Raw genomic sequence first — 7,065 nt, forward strand, 5'->3', positions numbered from 1 at the left:
CATTGCGCTATCAAGCAGGACAATACCCTAGCGACCGACCATATTGCATATGATAAGCTCCCAAGCCCCCTTTCTACCCAAGGTAGGACCAAGGAGAGCCAGACAATGGCTGCTGATGACTCAGCAGATAGACCTATAAGGCTTCCCCTACACCCCCATCCTTAGCTCACAAAGATGGAGAGGTTGCAGCGACCAAAGGAACTAACGAGTTTGAGCGGCAATCACCAGGCAGGGACGCTACCACCAGGCTACCACAACCTCATTTCTTTTGATTATCTTCCTCATTTGAAATGTAAATTGATGAGACATGGCCCTAAGATCAGAGAGGTATGAGAGTTTAAAATAAAATCGATTTCTTATTTGAAAGATCAAATAAATGATGAATAATAAGATTTCTTAATATTAATACCTATTAAAATCTTCGAGAATATCACTTGTAAAATGGAATTTAGTTATCAAAAACGAAATACCTTAGCAAAGAAAATCATGCTTTCAATATTGACTCACATTAAGCATTCCAGATTAACTTTTAAAGCAATCGGTCTTATATTTTTTTTTTTTTTTTTTTTAGGAATTTCCAAGAAACAATGTCAAGTAACACTAAACACCTAAAAATATAAATAGAGATCAATGATGAAGTAGCTTGAATTCTAGTAGACGAATACGGGACTCGACGTAGTTTTGCACTTACTCAATTTTCTAAAACGCTTGACTAGACTACGTGTGTGTAATGCATATTATTAATTAAGTCAACTAAAAGGCAAATGGACCGAACAGAATTTTGTCTAGTAACTCCTGCAGTTTTAATATCAAAAGTAAAAGATCGGAATTCCAAACCCCCTGTCAAGACGAGGGAAGGTTGAAATGGGTGGGTCTTGTCAAGTTCGAATCTAATCTTTGATATTATTATTATTATAATTACTATTATTATTACTAGCTAAGCTAAAACCCTAGTTGGAAAAGCAGGATGCTATAAGTCCAAGGGCTCCAATAGTAAGAAGAAAAAATCTTTCGAAAGGAATACCATGTTAAATGATGTGTATATATACATATATATATATATATATATATATATATATATATATATATATATATATATATAAAATATATATATATATATATAAAATATATATATATATATATATATATATATATATATATATATATATATATATATATATATATATATATATATATAATGAACTTTGGTGTACGAGCTTCTACTTCCAAACTTTTATCAGACGAACTCTAACCATGACAAATATTTTCATAGGAAATTTTTCCCTCATATTTTTTTGTCTGTACGAAGTTTTGTTCCGACGAACTTTTGTCGTTACAAATTATTTATATACATAATTTATACCAAACGAACATTAGTGCACGTACTTTTGCGTACAGTACGTACTTTTTCAGGCGATCTTTACCCCATACGAGCATTTTGTTTACGAACAATTACGCATAAAATTCATGCATACAAGCTATTTCCATACGTACTTTAGGACTTGAACCATGGAAAACTATGCCTTTTTTTTATGCAGCATTTTATTTGAGGAAGAATTAAGCCCCGGGATACGATGGAATAACTGCTGAGATAATATTCGCCGAAAATGAAGTGACTCCCAGACTACTTACAAGATTATTTTATAGAATGTGGCATGAAGAGGCAAAACCTGATGAATGGGAGTTAGGAGTGTTAGTGAAAATAGCTAAAAAATGAGACCTGACTGATTGCAATAATTACAGAGGCATAACACTTACGTCAGTTGTTATGAAAAAATATAGTATGCTTATACTTAAGAGACTGGAGAGAAAGATTGATGAAAAGCTGAGAGATGAACAAGCAGGATTTAGAAAAGGTAAAAGTTGCACTGACCAAATTTTCATTTTGAGACATGTACAGCAATGCGTAGAATATAGAAATCCCCTTTTGATGGTATTTGTGGACTATGAAAAAGCCTTTGATAGTGTACACCGGCCAATTTTTTGGAGAGTCCTGCGTTATTATGGAATTCCTCTTAAATATGTAAATTTGATGGTCAGTTCATGAGCATAGCAAGTACAAAGTTAATGTTAATGGAGTCTTACCAAGTGAGTTTCCAGTGAACACCAGAGGACTCAAAGGGAATGTGTTGTCACCTATGCTGTTTATCCTCCTCATGGACTTTGTAATGTGTAGAACAGTCAGAGATGGCGGAGAAAGATTAGACTGGATTGGTGATAGGAATTTAACAGACCTAGAGTATGCTGATGATGCTGTCCTTATTAGCAGAACACCAAAGGATTTGTAAGGCTTGCTTACCAAAATGCATGAAATATCACGCGAGGTTGGTCTGAAGATAAATAGAAGAAAGACAGAGAGCATGAGAACGGTACATGCAAAGGAAGATGAAATATCATTGGAATTAGTTTAGTGAAAAATTGAAAAAAGCAAATCAGACAATGGCTAGGTTAAGTAAAATTTAGAAATAAAATCGCCTAAAATTGCATATAAAAATCAGACTATATATCAGTTTAGTGAGATCGGTGTTACTCTATGGACATGAGTCGTGGTATGACAATGAAACAATATCCAGTAGATTTAGTAGATTTGAGAATAAAGCTCTCAGAAAGATATTGGGAGTTAAATGGCAGGACAGGATTAGAAATGAAACTATAAGAGAGATTACTCGAGTGCCATATGTGGATGAGATCATGATGAGGGGTAGATGGAGATGGTTTTGGCATGCTCTTCGCACTCCCTAAGAGAGATTAGTTCACCAAACTTTCAACTGGGCCCCACAAGGCACTAGAAGAATTGGAAGGCCCAGGCCTACATGGCTAAGGACTATAAAGCGCGAAGTAGGAGATGATGAATGGAGAAGTATTGAATTAAAAGCGCAAGGCAGAGACGACTGGCGAAATCTAACCGAGGCCCTTTGCGTCAATAGGCGTAGGAGGAGATGATGATGATGATGATGATGAATTATATCTCTAAAGTAAATTCCTTCAGGAAAGAAGACCCTCATCTGTAAAAATTTGTCTCTCTCGTAGATGCCGGGAAAACTTCATAGGATAAAGATTTCTATCGGCGTCTCTTTCGAAATGTGTTTTGGGGTGTTTGTAATATGAATGTATATAAAATCATTAGCCCTTTTCTTTCTATCAATATATCAATTACATCACATACATACATACATAAATAAAGACACGCGCACACACACACACACACACATATATATATATATATATATATACATTCATATATATATATATATATATATATATATACCTACTGATTGCATTCACCAAAGCATAAATTTACACCGTAATTAAGAAGTTAAGATTTCCTTTATAAGACCGCCATGCTTACTGCAAAAACGAATCTCTCACCGTCTCATTCATCCGTTGACATCAAGCAATATCGGCTACCAACTGCATGTTACTCTATTATTCAATGTCATGGAGTAATTCCTTATGTTGTTTGCATAACTTATGAATAAATCTACTCAATCATGAGTTCGGTTGTCATAGGGACAAGCTTTCAGTGCATCAGGCTGGGTATTCTCAGCCTGTTGATAAAATCAGTATTCTAGGAGGGAAATATAATTTACTTCGTATTCATCAGTTCAAAATCTTTCCACTAAATAACTGTCATCACAATCTTAATACTTATTTATTTCAGTTTAATTCTTGTAATGTTCATGTAATAAAAAAAGTAAATTTTGTATTTTGGCTTTTTTTTTTAAATCTGGACACTTGAACTCTTTGAGGAAAAAAAAAATCATGCACGTGTGGGCGCAGGGGGTGGGGGCACTGATATCTTAGTCTACTGCTGTGTCTAATATCAAAATACATTAATCCAATGATACGGACCGTGTGACAAAACATGGAAACAATATGTGAACCATTGTTATTAGATTTAGCCTAAATTTCACTTACACAAATGAAGCTGCTCTTTGCTTAAGACAATTCCATGGAAGAAAAGTATTTTCTCAGTTCGCAATAATATCATGTAAAATTCCGTAAGTTACTAAAAGAAAAAGAAAAAAAAAGAAAACAGTAGTCGGTATATATCATTAAATTGATAAAAAATTCATAATAATTTATTCCAAAACAATTAAACATATGCTAACCATTCATTATATATGACGAATAAATAATTGCCCGTTATATGGACCGAAATGAGAACTGCCAAAACTGAACAAAGGCGATAGTGGTGACTCGTGAGACGTTCATTTCCTGACAGTCACGAATCATAGGGAATGAAAGAAACCTACTGTCTTCATATTATGGATATCATCGTAACAGAAAAATTAACCTGTTTACGATTTAATGGAAAAAAAGTGTCAACTTCGAATGTGTAAGCCACTGTTTACTTTTTATCTTCTCCAGTAAACAGTTTTCCTCACGTGGGGGTGGTGGCAAAGAAAAAACAAAATAAAGGTCACTTCCATAATCATATTTGTAGATTGCCTATACACATATTCTCTCTCTCTCTCTCTCTCTCTCTCTCTCTCTCTCTCTCTCTCACACAATATATATATATATATATATATATGTGTGTGTGTGTGTATACACACACACAGACACACACACACACACACACACATATATATATATATATATATATAAGTCTACCAGTAAAAAAGTTTAAAATTTCCAGACTTAAACATTTTCTATATATTGCTTATTCTGACACAATCAAACTTCCGGGAAATATATCCATAGCATTTTACTTCCCACTTATTTTGAATACGGAATCAGTATAATTTCCACTAATAAAAGCAAAATTTACATCACTTTACCAATTATGCAAGCGGATAAAAAACGCGCTCATATTTGTTCTGTAAATCTACGTAGACAAAAACAAATAATTAGGAACTGACTCACCTAGTTAATTACTGTCTCGGATGGAGGAATGTCCAATTCAAAAGGTTCGACAGAAATTATTCTAATTCACAGATCAAGAGAAATTGCACTACACCGGGCAACAAGGGGACGCAGGCACACCTCTTCTCTACCACTGGCAGTTACGCACTGAGCCCTAGAGCGAGTTGAGGAGTTTTATATCCCAAGTAACCCCTCTCGGCGTGCGGTATAAACCTCCTCAACGTAAACACTGCGTTTCCTTTTTCTGTTTTCCCCTTAAAGGCTCGTTCTTCATTCTTCTTCTTCCAAATTCCAAATGAATAACCATAACTCGTTCCCTGCATGTGAGAAAGTATTGATCACGTGACAGAGCGGCTGTGTGTAAGCTTGCTTTGTTGTTGGAGAGATCACAGCAAGTTCAATGTAGATTTTCCGGAAGATCTCACCAAACGGGAGATATTTGACTGACAACAAGACTTATAAGAGATTAAGCAGGGTATGGAAGAGATCCAGATCTAGATAAAAAAAAATTTCTTGTGTTACACTGTTCAGCCTTGGCGGAGGTTTTCGTATATATAGGCGGAATGCTCGAGTAAGAGTTCGCGCAACTTTGGCTTACGTCAAACGTAGGCCTGATTATTATTATTATTATTATTATTATTATTATTATTATTATTATTATTATTATTATTATTATTATCTGAGCTACAACCATATGTAGAAAAGCAGAACGCCATAAGCCAAAGGGCTCCAACAGTGAAAAATAGGCCAGTGAGGAAATGAAATAAGGAAATAAATAATCGATATGAGAAGTAATGAATAAAGAATATGAAATGTCATAAGATCGGTACCAAATTTAAAATAGATCTGTCATATTATATAAACTAGGAAAAGACTTATGTCAGCCTGCTCAAAATAATCGGTACAAATTTGAACTTCTGAAGTTCCACCGGTTCAACAACCTAATTGGGAAGATCATTCCACAATCTGGTCACAACTGGAATAAAACTTCTGGAATACTGTTTAGTATTAAGTCTTATGATGCAAAAGGCAAGAATATTAGATTAACTGCAAAGGTAGTAGGTTGACCAGATCACCAGCCACCCGTTGAGATACTACCGCTAGAGATGTGTTGGGTCCTTTTACTGGCCAGACAATACTATATTGGATTCCTCTCTCTGGTTACGACTCATTTTTCTTTTGCATACACATACACCAAATAGTATGGGTTATTTTTCCACATTCTCCTCTGTCATACATCTGACAACACTATCACCAATCAATTCTTCTTCGCACTGTAATTGTTCAGCTGCTATTTTCCTATTGCTAAGGGTAGAAGAGACTCTTTAGCTATGGTAGTCAACACTTCTATGAGAAAGACACTCCAAAATCAAACCAATTGTCTCTAGTCTTGGGTAGTGCCATAAGCCTCTGTACCATGGTCTTCCACTGTCTTGCGGTAGAGTTCTCTTGCTTGAGGGTACACTCGGGCACACCATTTTATCTTATTTCTTTTCCTCTTTTTTTTAAGCTTCTATAGTTTACAATTGAAAGATTAATTTTAATGTTACTGTTCTAAAAATATTTTAATTGTTCATCACTTCTCTTTTTGTTTATTTATTTCCTTTCCTCACTGGGCTATTTCTCCCTGTTGGAGTCCTTGGGATTATAGCATCCTGTTTTTTCAAATATGGTTGTAGCTTAGGTACTAATAATAATGATGATGAAAATAATAATAATAATAATAATAATAATAATAATAATAATAATAATACTAATAATAATATGATAATAATAACAAGAACAACGACAACAACAACAACAACAACAACAATAATAATAATAATAATAATAATAATAATAATAATAATAATAATAATAATAATAATAATAATAATACAGGATGGTACAGTCTAAGAAGATTCGAATGCCAAGAATAGTCAGAATTATGAAAAATTTTATGCAACATTTGCATAAAGAATTAACAGAAGGTAAGTGTCAGAGATTATTATCCAGACCAGGAATAAAAAATTCAATAGACCGCAAGCAGCAGCTATAAACCAGACAGGAGAACAATACTCGAAACAAGGCAGAATGAAAGAATTAAAAAAAAAAAAAAAAAATCTTCAGGATAGATTCATCATCAAAAATATTAGAATACTTTCTCAACAAGGCCATTTTTGTGCAATTGAAGAAAAAACGGACCGAATGTGTTTC

The 7,065-nt window shown here is 34.1% G+C and overlaps 1 protein-coding gene across 1 annotated transcript in view; it reads right to left on the reverse strand.

Moving 5' to 3' along the window:
• The window catches only part of LOC137657047 (CD151 antigen-like), a 134,076-nt gene extending 129,067 nt beyond the window's left edge, over positions 1-5,009 (reverse strand). Inside the window, exon 1 of the mRNA XM_068391408.1 lies at positions 4,870-5,009. The gene's annotated coding sequence lies outside the window, so the exon portion shown is untranslated. The remainder of the gene's footprint in view (positions 1-4,869) is intronic.
• Positions 5,010-7,065: the final 2,056 nt, after the last annotated feature.

This window comes from Palaemon carinicauda, chromosome 18, assembly GCF_036898095.1.
Source record: "Palaemon carinicauda isolate YSFRI2023 chromosome 18, ASM3689809v2, whole genome shotgun sequence".
Taxonomy (NCBI): domain Eukaryota; kingdom Metazoa; phylum Arthropoda; class Malacostraca; order Decapoda; family Palaemonidae; genus Palaemon; species Palaemon carinicauda.